Genomic DNA, 15,866 nt, shown 5'->3' on the forward strand with positions numbered 1-15,866 from the left:
TCTATAACAGTAATAGTCCATAACATACAAATAACACGTTTCTCTACCCAGTCATCTGTTGATGGATATACAGGCTGATTCCAGGAGTTAGCTGTTTTGAATTGTGCTGCTATAACCATTGGTTTGCGTGTATTGCTGTAGCATGATATCTTTAGCTCTTTAGGGAAGATAGTTTGGTTGTTCTTTTTAGGTTTGTGTAATAACTGCTGGATTGTATTTTCTTCTTCGTTGTTGGCTTCCTTGATTAATTTTCATAATTCACCATTTTGTCCCCTAATGCTGGCTTGAGTTGAATGTGATTCAGAAGTCACAAACCTGAAAAATATTAAGAAATTTAGTTAAACTAATAAGACCTTCGTTAACAGTGTACACTGACCTAATGTCTTAGGAGGCAAACTTGGAGTGTAGGAAATTATGTCTGGCTTGTGGAATAAAAAACTAGGTGAGGAGCATTATCCAAGTGTCCTGGGAAGAGTGTTCCTGACTGAATTCAGGACATTTGCTCTGAGCTACATCACATCCATTTTTCATTTTTTTTGTTGTTGTTTTTCTTCCAGTACCAGGAATCGAGCTCACGACCTTGGGCTTGCCAGGCAGGTGCTGTGCTGCTGAGCTAAATCTCTAGCCTCTTTTTTTTTTTTTTTTCGGTACCGGGAATCGAACTCACGACGTCACTCTTGCCAGGCAAGTGCTGTGCTTCTGAGCTAAATCCCCAGCCCGTTTTTCATTTTTAAACTATTATTATTTAGTTTTGGTAGCCAGTCTCTGTAATGTATAAGCTGGGAGTTAAACTTGATGCTGCTGCCTCGGCCTATGAGACTAGTGTGAGTACAGGTGTGAAAAACCAACTCCTGTTTTTGCAAGAGGTTTATAATCATTTCTACTTTCAAAATCACAATGTACAGTTAAATTAAGCATCAACTATTTGTCTTTATGTTTAGAAAATTATGATTTGTGTCCACGGAGAATGTTACCAGTGCAAAATCGACCTTTGGGTTCATCCACATTTTACATTAGTTTCTGTAAATGTCAGAGTGGTGATGTGTGTGTAATAATTTTTTTTAAATGATAATTTTGCCCAGAATCTGGAACAAAGAACCTAAATTATTATATTTTCCTGAACAATGCAAATATCTCTTTTTATAAAATGCTACTTCAAGACACTATGCTTTTGGAGGCAGGGTCTCACTGGGTAGTTTAGGGTGGCCTTGAACTCACTAGGTAGCCCAGGCTGGTCTCAGATTCATAGCAATCCTCCTGCTTCAGCCTCCTGAGTGCTACAATTATAGGCATGTGCCACCACACCCAGCCAAGACAATTATGTTTGGAATCTGATTTTGTTGCTGCGAATTAGAACTAGGCTCTGAATTTGATGGAACTGTGGTAACTCTGGGTGATGAGTGTTGAACTTTGGACCCAGCTGTTACTACTGGAGAATTTCTTAGTGTTTATCAAAAAATGCATTTGAATTTTAAAATGAAACTTATAAAAGGCACAGGTCAATCTTCACTGAGCAGGTGAATTGTATCTTTTTAGAATTAAGCCTGTGGAAGGATGGCCAAGAAACGTGTGAAAGTTCCCAGTTTAAATTTCCTGGTTTTGCATATTTTCCTCACCACCTGGAAGTGAGACATTCTGGGTGCTTGGGGCACAATTGAGAGTGGTGTGTAAGCTTGGGATTATGCTTAACATTCTGAGTGTGTATTCTCTTATGAATTTCTTCCCCATGATTCTTTTAGTGCGTGTTGTTTGTAAAAATAAAAGAGAGAGAGAGAGAAGTTGCCTGAAGGATTTAGAATTTTTTTTATGATTTATCCATAAGGATTTCAAATTCTTAGAAACTAATGGACTGCTCAGGAATGTGTTTGACCTTCTTGGTGTGGGTTACCTTGTGAACTGCAGTGAAGCAGGCTTCTTCCCTGTCCTGCATCCCTGTTGCTTCTTTGCAGCAAGTTGTGTGTAAAGAATAGAAGTTACCTCAAAGATTTAAAAACTTTTCATCATGATTTAACCAAAAAGATTTGATAGTCTTGGCTGAAAATTAAAGTACATCATCTGAAGAAGCAAAAAATAAAAATTACAAGTAAACTATTGGTTTTACATTTAACACAAAGAGTCGTAGAATCAGGATGCAGGTGAGTGCAACAGTTGTGGTTTCTCTCAGTGCATCTCTGATTTCATCTAACCCACCAAGCACAGCCACAGGGTGGAGTGTTTTGGATGCACTGTGTGGCCTTACTGTCAGATTGCTAAGACGAGTGTTACTGGGATAAAGTCTCTGAAATTTTGAATCTTAATACTTGAGGCTAAAGTAGTAGTATGCTGAAATGATTATTTGTGGTTTTTCTCTCTCAACCTATTATGCAGACGTTTATAGGTAGTTCATATTTCAGCTGCTTCACTTTTTCCATTGACTCTGCTTTTCGTTTATTTTTAATAGTTATATAGTGTTGTTATTTATTTTCTAAAGTTGATAATGAATTAGGATTTTTGTCAGAAAAAATCTGGTATGCAGATTATGAAAAAACTAAAAATTTTTAGAAAATTTTGGAATACGAATTTGTCCTTTTAATGGTTCATGTATAGGTGCTTCTTGTGTGTTGCCCACACTCAGAATAATCTAATTTTCTTACATTTCTCCTCCTAAGCTTAAACGCCATTTTACAAATGATTTTATCATGTGTTAGGCGATTACGTCAGGTGTTGAGCATTTTTCATATGTGGCCTTTTAATGTGAAATTGTTTCTCTGTCTTTCTATGTGCAGCATATACTATATCAAGAATTTCTAGTTCAGTTTTCAATTGGTACATAGTTAAATAACAGATATCTGTGTACTAACCTAGAGCTTTATACTGTGTTACAATATCTTACTAATTCTATTAGTTTTTGTTGGTTCTTTAATTTTGGCAACATATACAATGATACTGTATACAGATGGGCACAATTTTATGTGTTCTATTTTAATGTCAGTGTTTTTTGTTTTTCTCTTGTTTTCTGTGCATCTACTGATACAATGTTATATTCTCTTTGTTTTTAATGTAATAAAAATGACAGTTTATTCGTAGCCCATTTGTACATACTTTTAATAATTCTCATTGTGTTCTGTAATCCTCAATGAATACTGAACATGTAATTTGCAATTATTTGTTGAATGATTTTTATTTTGCTGATATATCACCGATATCTGAGGTGGGATATTTTAAATTCAAATTGATTTTGTTGTTCTTTCCTAATGTATACATTTTAAAAAAATTTTATCTGAAGTTCCCCTAAAATGATAATATATACATTCAATTTGTACATAATGAAATCATTAATAATTTAGTAAGCCCTTCTTTTGATACATGTGTCATTTAAAATTTGTGACCTAATCTTTTTTAAAAAATTTTCTAAGAACTTTTCAGCTATTGGTTTCTAATCTAAACATCTTAATTCCATTATTTCCATTTCTTTGGATATGTCAAGTTCTTTATTGTTGCTCTGTTATTTGTCTTGGTAAATATTTGTTGTGATTTTGAGAATAATTTTATATAGTCACTTGATCATGGTAATCTCTTATTTTATTTTAAATACATATTAAATACTGTGCAACTAGTAAAGATTTGGTAAATTTCATTAAATCAAGGCTAGACTAGTTTATAGTTTATCTTAATGAATAACCTGTTCAGTCTACATTTGCTTTATGTCTCTTACATTTCTTACCTTTGAAAAACCATTTATTTTCATTCACAAATGGAAATTTAATATATTTATAATATAAAGGCTGATGCTTTGAAACATTTGTACATTTTAGATGATAAAACTGAGCAGACAGTTTCACAATACTATAATTTTTGGTAAGTATATTATAATTTTTATAGAGCTTTTCTTTCTGTTTTCTATTGTTTTATTTGTTCTGTTTATAATATTGTATAAGAAAGAACTTCCTTCTTTCTATTTTCTGCTGTATTATTTGTTCAAATATTGTATAATCTCTCCAGTTTTTTCCCCCTCTTTGTTTCATTTGGGCATTTTATATGGTTCTATTTTCTGTTGTTTCTTAGGAAATTCAGTAGGAATGCATCCCAATACTTCCTAATTTTCCAGGGTATAATGTTGGGAGATAAAGCCTGGTGGGAAGAGATGGGTCACTGTAGCCGTATCTATTTACAACTAATCTGAACTCACTTTGAAATGTCCTGCTGTTTCATAGATAGTCTTATTTCAGAGATAGCATATTCACAGGTGCTTCCTATCCTATTGTTGGATCTTGTGAGAGTAAATTGTAATAATGTGGGATTCAAAAACTTAACATAAATGGAGAATTAGAGACATAAGTTAAGAAGGAGAAATGAAATCACTGTATTAGAAGGAGGAGAAGATATGAGAAGATGGCCAGCTACCTTGTTGGAGTAAGGTAGGGAGCTGAAATTGGCACCTGAGGATCTTTCTTCTTAGCGCCTTTTGTTACATGGCAAGAAGGGACTCTCTTTCTTGAGAGTGGTTATAAATTGATTGGCTATTTTAGGCTCTAAGACCTCTGATTTGGCCAGTAGACCCTCTCTATGCCTACATGAAAATTCATGGGAAAGTTCCTTTTGGCCTTCTTCATTCTGTCAAGGTGTTATTTCTGAAATTTATAGTTGAGCCTTACATACAAGGCTGAGTTAGCAATTAGTGAATGGATATATGTATATTTTAGTACAATAACATGATGAGAAAATAATAAAATATATGTATATATGCATATATGAATGTACATATGTAGGGGTGAGTATATATTTTGTATACTAAGTGAATTGTCGATGATACAGCCCCCTCCCTTTGTACTTAATTATATCTCCTTTGTACTTAATTGTAATTTATGGTTTAAATCTAGATGTTCTCCCAAAGCATCATGTGCTCTTAGGTGGGGCGTTTGGAAGATGACTAAGTCATTGATATGGTACTGGATTAAGTCCACTGATGGGTTTATAGCAGGGTATAATGTTGGGAGATAAAGCCTGGTGGGAAGAGATGGGTCACTGTAGCTGTGGCCTAGAACTGTGTGTGTGTGTGTGTGTGTGTGTGTGTGTGTGTGTGTGTGTGTATCATTCTCCTCCTTTGATGGCTGACTGCTTCCCAGTGCCATGCCATGAGCAAGCTTCCTGTGTGCCATGTCCGTCTGCCAAGCCATCCTGCCTTGGAGCCAGCCAACTATGGACTGTACCCTCTACAAACTTTGAACTAACATAAACCTTTCATCCTTTAGATTGTGGGTGTTGGATGTTGTGTCTCAGTGGTATGAAAGTAACACAGATTTGTGCAGTTATAGCATATTAGTGATAATAGTAGTTTTGCATCTTGTCTTGTGTGAGTCTGAATGTGACTCAAAATTGTCTCTGCCACATTTTCAAATTAGTGTTAAATTGTAGTGAGAAGAAATTTTACCGTGTGACTGATCTCATTGGCTATTTAGTTGTCACTGTTTCTCCTGTGTGTATTTTGACAGCCGTCTTAAGGATCCACTCTGATGAGGGACAGCAGATACATATACTTCTCCTCAAGTGCAGTTTACCTTACTATAGCTGTAAAAGCACTCTGGCTCTTCCTTTGTCATTTACTTCTATCCCAGTCTTGTAAATAACAGAGACTCCTTGAAAAGTTCTGCATACTATAGTCCATACCCTCATATTCAGCCTCAGGGACAAGGATCAGAACAACGGGTAAAAGGGCTTAGCCATAAAACTCTTACCTGAGAGTATTTTTTTGTTAGAGGTGTAGTTACTAGTCACATTATGGCCTCCATATTTCTTCCTTCTTTTCTGTCCATCTGTCCTTTCTCATCTCACACTTCCCAGTTTCCTCTGTTCTTTGATTTCTTCTTCTTCAGGGTTTTGAATCTCTTGGGTCCTGATCCATCGAATACGGCCCAATATCATATTCAATGTGTGTTCTCATTGTTGGTTTGCTGTGACAGGCTATTGATAATAGCCACAAAAGTATGTGCCTAGTGTACACTTTAAATGCCATCATATGTCCTTTAGCATGGATTCAGATAAATAATTTAAATTGAGTAATGTATTTCAACCTCAAGAAGATTCAAATATATGCGTTATACTTTTTGAAAGAGAAAGAAACTTCTAAGATGCTTAGGATTTATTATAGAAATGACTACATGGGTCAATTGAGGTGTGGGGTTAAATAGCTTTAAAAAGTGAATAGCATGTCAGTAATTAGACACAGAGCAGTATGGGACCATATTCCTGGAATGATGAGGATATTACCAATGCTCATGAAAAAAACCGGACAATTCACATTTGGTTTGTATTTGTCTATAAATTTTGTTATTTAAATTTGGTGTTTTTGCTTTTTCATAATAAGAAATTATTCTCCTTAAATCTATGTTCAGCAGGTGTCTCATGTACAGATGGTTTAGGGGGTGGTTCTTTTTGTGGAGGTGACTCTTGATGGCCATAGTCCTTTTACCAGAAAATGTTTGCCTGCAAATATTTACTGGCTTTGGATTAAAGTGTACATTTGAAAAATATTTGTGAAGGGAATGCTTAGAGAAAGACTACTCATTTAGGTTTTTGTGATCATTAATTGTGATATGTCCCCGTGATGAGCAGGAAATACCAGGAAGTTTGTAAAGCTTTTGTCTATGGATGATTGGCTTGTAGGACATAAACTGAGCAGAGAAAATCCACCCTTCACGAGGTTGGCACCAATCAGTCAGTAAGCTTACTCCTGACATGGAATGCAAAAGGAAGAAAGGAAGTCTCTTCTTTTTTTGTGGGGGAGCTCTAGGATCTGCCATTGCTTTGGATGCTGGTCTTCAGCTCCTTAAGCCTTCCAGCACCAACTCTTCAACTTTCCAATGGAAGTTCTTTAGAGAAAGAGCCTGAGATGAAGGGGCCAAGGATCAGAGGTAATTGCTAGGTCATACTACCTTGCCTTACTCAAGACGCCCCCAGACATGTGCTTTACTAATATCCTAGACATCTCTTAAGCCAATCCATTTGACAGTAAGTGTACCCATCACATGACTCCAGGGTGAAAACATTTCTGTGGGAAATTTAGTATGTTGAAAGAGAAGTTTTGATCTGTGAGGAGGGGACAACACATTATAAAGAATTTACTGTGTTAAGCTGTTAGCTATTCCTATCTCATCACAGAGAAATGATTGAGGGGAGGTCTACACTGAAACTTTTATTCTGACCCCCCTGCTAAGATTAGTCTTCAGAATTCTGGATTTCTTTGTGGCCTTGGAATAGGTAAGTTTCCTGTCTGAGGCATTTGAAATATTTTATTTTCTTTTATCTTGATTCCTTTACAGAATACTGTCTTCACATTATACCAGCTTCTTCATTTATTAAATAGTTATATTCCCTTTTTGGAGTGGTTTTATTTTCTTTACTGAAAATAGTTCAAGAAAGTCTGTGCCGTGAAGCTGAGTGACTCATTTAATTTTCTTCCCCTGACAATCTTAGTCTTTTCCTTCTATTCCATAGTGTTCTGCCCTTGCCTGGACCCAGATTCTTCTTTAGGGTTAACGGTTTTCTCTGTGTGACATTGACTCTGTAAGGTCAGTGGCACAGTTGTGATCCTATATTCAGAGACAACAAAAAAGAAAGAGCCCGTGAGTACAGTAAGGAGACACAGGTAGTTCTGCAACACTAGAAGCAAGTCTTGCATCAGTGCAATGATCCATTAGGCTGAGTCAAGTCATTGTCCAGGGAGGAAGCCTGGGCTGGGAAGGGTTTTGTGTAGAGGGGATTTTGGGGCTCAGCTCAAGCAGCTATTGTATTGCTTTTCTTCTCCCTCTTGGCTCAGTGGGTGAACATGGAGCAGCCTTGCATCATGAAGAAGAATTTCACTTAATAAACTGTCCAGTCAGGTACACTGGCCGGAAAATAGAATACTCTATTAAGCACCTAAGTCAGAAGCTCCCCGTGTGTTGCAGAGAGACTCCCAACCTGGCTTAACCTGACTTGCGTTATGAATTCTACTGACTGTGGCTGCATGGGGAGGTGCTGGGGGACCCACAGTCCTCAGAATGGCCACTAAGCAAGGCCAAATGGCCCAACATAAGAGTAGGCCTTGTGGTGGATGCCCAGCATGGTTAGAAGTGGTCAGAATGAACTTTGGCAGGATCTGGGCCTCCCTGCTGATTAATCATTGTTCCTATATGTCAGTTGCCACTGGTACACATGTTTGGTCCTTTATAACCCTCTGGGTGGGGCTGAGGCGTAGGCCAGGACCTAAGCGTCCTGTCCTGTCCCAATGAGGTGACTGTACCATGACCTTTGCCAGCTCAGTACCTGCAGCCCCACTTCTCATGCTGTTCAGTGAGCAGGACGGTCAAGGGGAGACTCATGATGCATGTGTGAGGTTTCTGTGTAGGTCAAACTGCAGTGTTGGGTGGCCTGTTTTTTCTCTCAACAGCAGACCGGGTACTGTGCTTTATATCTAAAGTGTCTCATGCATTTGAAAGTTGACTGGTTTGTGTGGTCCCTATCTTCATCAATGGATTCATTCATTGGTGACTTCAGTATCTGGATGTGCTGTGTGGATGTGAAGACTTGTTGGAGATGGATCCTTAGAGGCAAGGCCTGGAAAAGTGTACTTTTTGTCGCTCCTCCCATCTCTTCCTCCTCCCAGGTTGCATGGTTCGAGGGTCTTTTCCTCTGCTCTGCCACTTTGCCATCATGTTTCTATCTTGCATCCAGCAGACCATGAACTGAAATTGAGCCAGTATAAACTTCTCCTCCTCTAAGTTGTGGGGTTTGTTTGGTATTTTATCTCAGTAACAAGAACGTGGCTCAGCAACCTAATTATGCTAAATTTCTTAAAAGTTTAGATATGGAGCCTGAAGTACTCAAGTTAGGGTTTTCCACTCTGGATTTGATTCTGATGACAGTAAATTCCAAAATTTCCAATTTCACAACTTCACAATTTCAAAGTTATTTTAGGGTTTTTTACAAATGATATAAAAATTGGAAGAAATGTTCAACATTGCCTGTGATGAGGCTTACTGTAAGGGACCTGGCCAAGCTTGCTTCAACTACTGTGTTATATCTAGAGAAAATAAATAAATAAATAATTCTTGCCATTTAGAATGGCAAAAAATAGATAGGAAGTTATCAATATAAAAAAGGAAAGATGAAAGTAATGCTGTAAAGGACAATTTCTAAAAAGGGCTGACTGTTAAACCCAAACTTTGAATCTCCTTGAAGTAGGTCATCCCATAGGTGATATGTGAATGGATGAAAAGATAGAAAAGTACCATCTCTCACATAATTGCTATAGTTCATGGGTACTTTATAGACATGATCTAAAAAATGACATGCTAGCCAACTGTGGTAGCACATGCCCCAGCACTTCAGGGGCTAAGGCAAGAGGATTGTTGGGAATTCAAGTTCAGCCTGGCCAGTCTGAACTACAAAGTGAGGCCCTGTCTAAAAAAAAATTAAACGCTGAATGAGGTAAGACAATGAGTAAAAGCAGTATTGCAGCAGAAAGCATCAAATGTCGATCTGCAACCATGTCAGTAATGAAGCATAAAATGGTGTTCTGTTCAGGGAGGAGCAAAGTAGAGTAGACACAGTGTGGGAAAGCAGGAAATGATGGTGGCTGGCAAAATCAGCTCCTGAACCAATAGTTTTCCCCAAGAAAGATTCTCAGTGTGAAATTAAAGGGTGGACTCTCTGCTCACTCTGTTTGAAAGTGCTCAAAATTTTAGGCTTGAAAGAAAGAAATTTACATAAAGTTACATAAATAATTCTTTTGTTATTGCTAAGTTCACCTAATCATTTTTGAGGTATAATTGGAAATATTTTTTCTCTGTTTTAGCTTACAAATTGGCTGTGCAACATTACCTTGTTACGATGGGGAAGGTGTTACACAAAAATAGAAATGATTACAAGGTCTTTTTTGTGGTAGTAGGGATTTGACTCAGGACCTTCACTATGAGGAATATCCAGGCCTTTTACATTTTTGATTCTCATTATTTTAAATTTGACACTAGGTCTTACTACCTTCACCTTAAAGCTCTTCTTGCCTCAGTCTCCCAGAGTGATGTGGCCACAGGTGTGGATCACCAAGCTCAACTATATACCATAATCACAGTGGTTGGTTAAATAAAACATCATCAACTACTTATTTTAATGTCAAAAATGTTTTGACTTTTTTCCATTGTGAAAGTGTGGGTGCCATTCTGAAGGACATCCTTGGAACTTTCTTCCCCTAGATAAGTGTCTGTGAATTTGAGGTTACTTATGTGTATACTATGCATTTTTTTAAATGGAGGAGAGAATCAGGACTGTCATTTTTCAAACAGAAGGAACATCCATCCCATTTTGTCATAAGCCAGTTTGAGGTAGTGTATTCATTTCTCTTAATGGAGTGACTCAGTGTGCTAACTCTTGATAACTTCAGAGTGATGCCTCATAATGAAAAGCTACATCACATGCTTTAGACACCGGTATTCACTTGGAGCAGTGTACCATAGGAGCACTCTGCCTCTGTCAAAGCTTTGGTCTCTCTGGGTGGTGCCTTGATTTGGGGCCCACCATTTTTTATTGGAGAATTGCTTAGTGCTCAGCAAGCAATATACGTTAGAATTCAAAAGAAAAATTAGGAAAAGACAAAGGTCAACTTTTAACTGACTGTGGGTATTTGTTTCTTCTCAGAATTGAAACAGGACATGAAATTTCACCCTGTAAAGATGGCTAAGTAGGAGGTGAAGAGGCCCCAGATTTAAATTACCTGACTTGTCATATTTTCTTGTCTTACCACCTGTGATTGAGCTGTCTTGGGCGACATGGTCATAGTGTATTGTGTATATTCTCAGGAGTCTATTCAACCTTCTTAAATGTGGGTTCTTTTGTGAACTACAGTGACATAACCTTCCCCAACAAACTTTTCTTTTGCTTTTTTTGCGGCAAGTTGCTTCAGGACTTACAAATATTTTCATGATTTAACCATAAGATTATGATTTTTCTAATTAACAATGGATTAGAGAATTGATTACATGGGCTGGGGATGTACCTCAGCAGCACAAGTGCCTGCCCGGCAAGCACAAGGTCCTGAGTTTGGTTCCCTGTACCAAAAAAAAGAGAGAATTGATTATACCTGATAAAGTAAAGAAAACTTTAGAAATAATTTTGTTTTTGTTGTTTTGAGACCAAGGTCTCACTATGTAGTTTAGCTGGCCTTGAACTCACTGTGTAGCCCACACTGATATAAGTTCATGTGTACTTTCTCCATGGTAATTTATTATTTAAATATTTTGCAATACATTTATTTTCAAAATTCTTGGTAAGATTTAATAATAATAACAACATAAATACAGTGGATCCCAGAAATTCATGAAAGTTACGTTTCTTAGAGCACCCATGTATTGTGAAATTTCACAGAGGGTCAGAAAAATGCCTATAAGTGGCTGTTTTTATTGTTTAAACCCTAAATATGCAGTGTCTCCTGAAGTTATGTAATTTAATTTAATAAAATACTGTGTTAATAAAGTCTGAGAAGATGCAGAGTGTTTTGGTGGTATCGTAGACATCTTAGGGCTTCAAGAAGATAGCTATAGCACCTCATTATGATGCAGGAATGCTGGAGCATCTGCTAGAGATGGAATACAGGGCAGCAGCCAATCATCAGCAAGGAGAACTGAATAACACTCTTGGACTGCCTATTTGCAAACTTCCTGCTCAAAAAAGCAATTGTGGAGGATATTTGTGCTTTCTACAGAATTGCAGGGATTTCTGTAAATAATTATTAGATTCTAAGGAAAAATGTATGAATGACTGAGACCATAAACTCCAAATTGTGACTTTGTCAAGTTATATTATATCCTGGGAATATTCAGAAAGTCTCATCATTGGGCCTTGGGCAATAGGTGAGAGTATCCAGGTGATTGAAACCTTACCTAACTCAAACCTCTCTCACCCCATGAATGACCATTCTTCCACTTTGGTGACTTCCTAAGTTTACCATGTGTGATTTCCTATGAATAATATTCATTTTGTTTCCTCCTTTGAAATTTTTAATAAATGATTATTCTAGAAATTGCCAGGAGAAATATTTTCATGGTTTGTTGTTGTTGTTTTCCCATCTTATATTGTTCACAAGTGCTCATATGTGAATCAAGGGCAAAGTGCTTTCTAGTCCATTCCATTGGTAATGTGGTTCAGAATTTTTCAAGTTTAGTTGAAAAGAATCCCATCCATCTCCAGGCATTCCTGGAGCACGGTGTTTTCTCTAGACAGTGGAAAGAAGTCAGTGGTCTGCACATTTTGGTAAACTCCAAAGTAAAGAAAATGAGTGTAGAGTGTATCAATTTATTCTCCATTTTACATGTCTACTTCCTTATTGTATTCCTCCACACTTCCATTTTTTAGGGATTTTCTCAAAATAAGATTTGGTTCTTGTTTTTCTCTTTGGTGTTTTCTGTTGAGTTAGATATGTTACAGTCATTTTTTGAGATTTGTGCTCATTGATCTTTACTCCCTATACAAAATGTTTATACTGTGTTCACAGCAAATATTTTCTTTTGGTATTGTTTATTTCCCATGATTTTCAGAGATTTCAATTTATTCTTCTAATTCTGAAGGTTAATTGATTTTCTCCTGAGGAGACACTTTTTTCACATCTGAAAGTTATTTCAGTATGAATTCTCAAGGCATTCAAGTTTATCTTTCCCATTTCAGTATGTAACTTAATTATTGCACATAGATGAGTATACAGTCCAGGTTTCCAAGTACGTACCTATTTATCCCTGAACATAAATGAAACAGACTATGATTTCCTCCAGAGACACATAGTATCAGCTCTATCATGAATCAATATTCTATATATATGTGAAGACCTATTGAAGATGGTCTTCCTTTGCTGAGCTCCATTTGTCATTCTTTCTTATAATAGTAGAGTCTCATGAAAGGTGGAATTCGAATGTCTTTCAGGTATATTATGTAAGCTATCAACTTTCTTGCTTAAAAGGTTTTGAATGTTGTTAGATTTTTATTATACTGTACAGCTATAAATTTTTATCAGATCAAAGGTGTCATTCACAAATGACAATTTTTTGGGAGGAGTTGAGGCAGAGTCTCACTTTGTATTTCAGACTAGCCTTGAATTTACTGTGCCCCCAAGGCTGGCGTCAAACTCCATGGCAATCTTGCATCAGATTCCCAAGTGCTGGGGTTACAGACGTGTACCACCACACGTGGCTAAAGTTTTCCTTCTGTGTCTAATCACTTTGTGATGTACTGGTTTTGAGTGCATATAATACATTTTACTTATTTTCCCTCATTACTTTTCCATATCCCCTGGAATTTCTTATATCTAAGTATAAGGTGAACATTTGGTGACACTAAGCTATAAGGTAAAACACCACCCTTTCCCTATTTTCAATGTTCATAGACTTCTTCCAATAAAACTTTTTCCATTAACATTTTAATTATTTTTAAACTTTATTTGATATTCAATTTTTATGGGACCAAATTCAAATTTCAAGATGCTACCTAAGTACAGTCAAAGAAAGAAGGTCTAAATCTATAAATAATAAGATTTGAAAAGAGATATTACCTATCGTCTATCAAAACCATTCATTAGGTATTCATGTGCCCCAGAGTTTTATGGATGATGATTTTGTAGGATCCCTTTATGAGCTCTGCTTTAGAGACAATGGACAGGTACCCTTGCAGTGACCCAGTAGAAAAACAAGTGCTTCTATTCTGCTGTTGCTTTAGCAAAGAGTGACAATCTATCATCAGAATTGCTGTCTGAAAAGATGTACATACTCATGAATTTGATGATGACACAGAGATAATATTTAAAGAATTCAGCCCCCATACAGCTTTTCTGTTTTGTTTTCTTTTTTTGAGATGGGAGCCTCACTATGTAGTTCAGGCTGGCCTTGAACTCACTAGGTAGCCCACACTAGCCTCAAACTCAGGGCAGTCCTTCTCCCTCAGCCTCCTGAATGCTGGGGTTGCAGACATGCACCACCACCCCTGGATTTTAATGCAGTGTTTTATGAGAGGAGTTGAGATATCCCAGGCTGTATCGACCTTCCTTCAAGAAATATATGTATGATCATTTAGGAGGAAGTGACTTTTGAGGATGTGGCTGTGTACTTCACGATGGAGGAGTGGGCTTTGCTGAATCCATCCCAAAAGATGCTCTATGGAGATGTGATGAGGGAAACCATTAGGAACATGGCTGCTATAGGTAAGGATGACATTACTTTCTCATTTACACAGTCAGAGAACACTGTTGTTCATCAGTGCAGTTTCATTAAATAGAATGTGAAAACATTTTGGAGAATATCTCAGGCCTGGTTACATTATACCATTAATCTTACTGGAATCTATTTACTTTTATGTAATAATATGATGTCTCCTTATATTTCTATGTCTGTAATTCAGGAAGAGCCTGGGATAACCAGGAAGTTGAAGAAGAGTACAAAAATTTCTGGAGAAATCTAAGGTAATTTGCACTCAAAAGGAAAAGGAAGATTCCTCAACATTCAGTATGTGAACAAAAATATTACAACCAGAGAAACAGAGCCATGTTCAAATTTATTTAACCTCACAAATATTCTCCAAAGATGTATATAGTTTTAAAATGTATAATCTGACAACTGAATACAGAAATATTCTAGTATATGAAACTGAGTACTGATATCATGCAGCAGGCGACACTGTTATGTACAAAAAGTTCTTTCAGGATCACCATCATAAAAATGTATGAAATTGCATTCTGTATTGTGTATAGGTGTATGTGAAATGAATTTTGAAACCCATCTTCATCATATCTATTTATACATATGAATGTGACATTCAGTATCTAAAAACATTGCTAACCTTTAAGTAGTATTTAAAGTACATATGAATGCTAGTGTTGTAATAACAAGTGTTTTCAAGCCATCCTCCAGAAAATTGAGTTCATTCAAGTTTCAAAATTCTTAGGAGACACCTTCCATCATTTTTGGTGGAAATCGTAAGTATAGCCAGTATGATAATCCGTATACAGACATTTTAAAAAGTACAGACAGAAGTATGATCTGATCCACTTGGGTATAGTCCCAAAAGAATTAAAATCATCACATTGTACAGATACATGTATATACATACTCAAAACAGGACAATATATAACAGCTAAGCCCTGGAATCATCATTGGATGAATGGATAAAGAAAATTTTTGAAAGGTTAAGCCTGATTTTTTATATTTCCAGCACTCTGGGAAGGTGATTCAGTAGGATGACAAGTTAAAGCTCAGCCAGAGCAACTTAATCATCACTAAGAATCTGTCTCAAAATAAGAAAAAAGATGGAGATGTAATTCAATGTGAAGACTTGTGTTTAATTCTCAGCACTGATAAGAAAAAGAAAAAAATGTGCTATATAATCAATCATAAGTATGAATGATATGTCATTTGCCAAAATAAATGAGTGGGTCTCCATCCGGTAATAATTAAGTGAAATAAGTCAGATACAGAATGTGAAAAGTCACATGTTTTCTCTTCTATGAGAAACCAAAAATATAAATTAGGGAGTAAAATAAAGGAGAGGCAATTAAAAAAGGAAAGCATAGCTTTTTGGAGATAGGGAAGACAAACAGGGTAAGGAGAGTAGGGGGAGTGATGGGGAAAAGGTATCAAAGTGATCAGTCTGTGCTATACATATGTACCAATTGCCCAAAATGAAACTAAGCTTTCTGTATTGCAAAATATACCAATTTAAAGATCCCCAAGTTAATAACACTTTTGGGAATGGCTGTTTTGATGGTATTTTCCAGGGCCTTCTGTTAATTCATTGCCAGAATTTCTTAGGTGGCATCAAAGCAGAACTTGTGCTAAACCATTAATATGGAGACCCATTTTATTGAAACTGGTTTT

General features: G+C 36.6%; 1 pseudogene; it reads left to right on the top strand.

Moving 5' to 3' along the window:
• Window positions 1–15,866, top strand: part of LOC102004542 — an 88,058-nt pseudogene that overhangs the window by 19,647 nt on the left and 52,545 nt on the right.

This window comes from Chinchilla lanigera, unplaced genomic scaffold (assembly GCF_000276665.1).
Source record: "Chinchilla lanigera isolate Chin_1 unplaced genomic scaffold, ChiLan1.0 scaffold00206, whole genome shotgun sequence".
In the NCBI taxonomy this organism is placed as follows: Eukaryota; Metazoa; Chordata; class Mammalia; order Rodentia; family Chinchillidae; genus Chinchilla; species Chinchilla lanigera.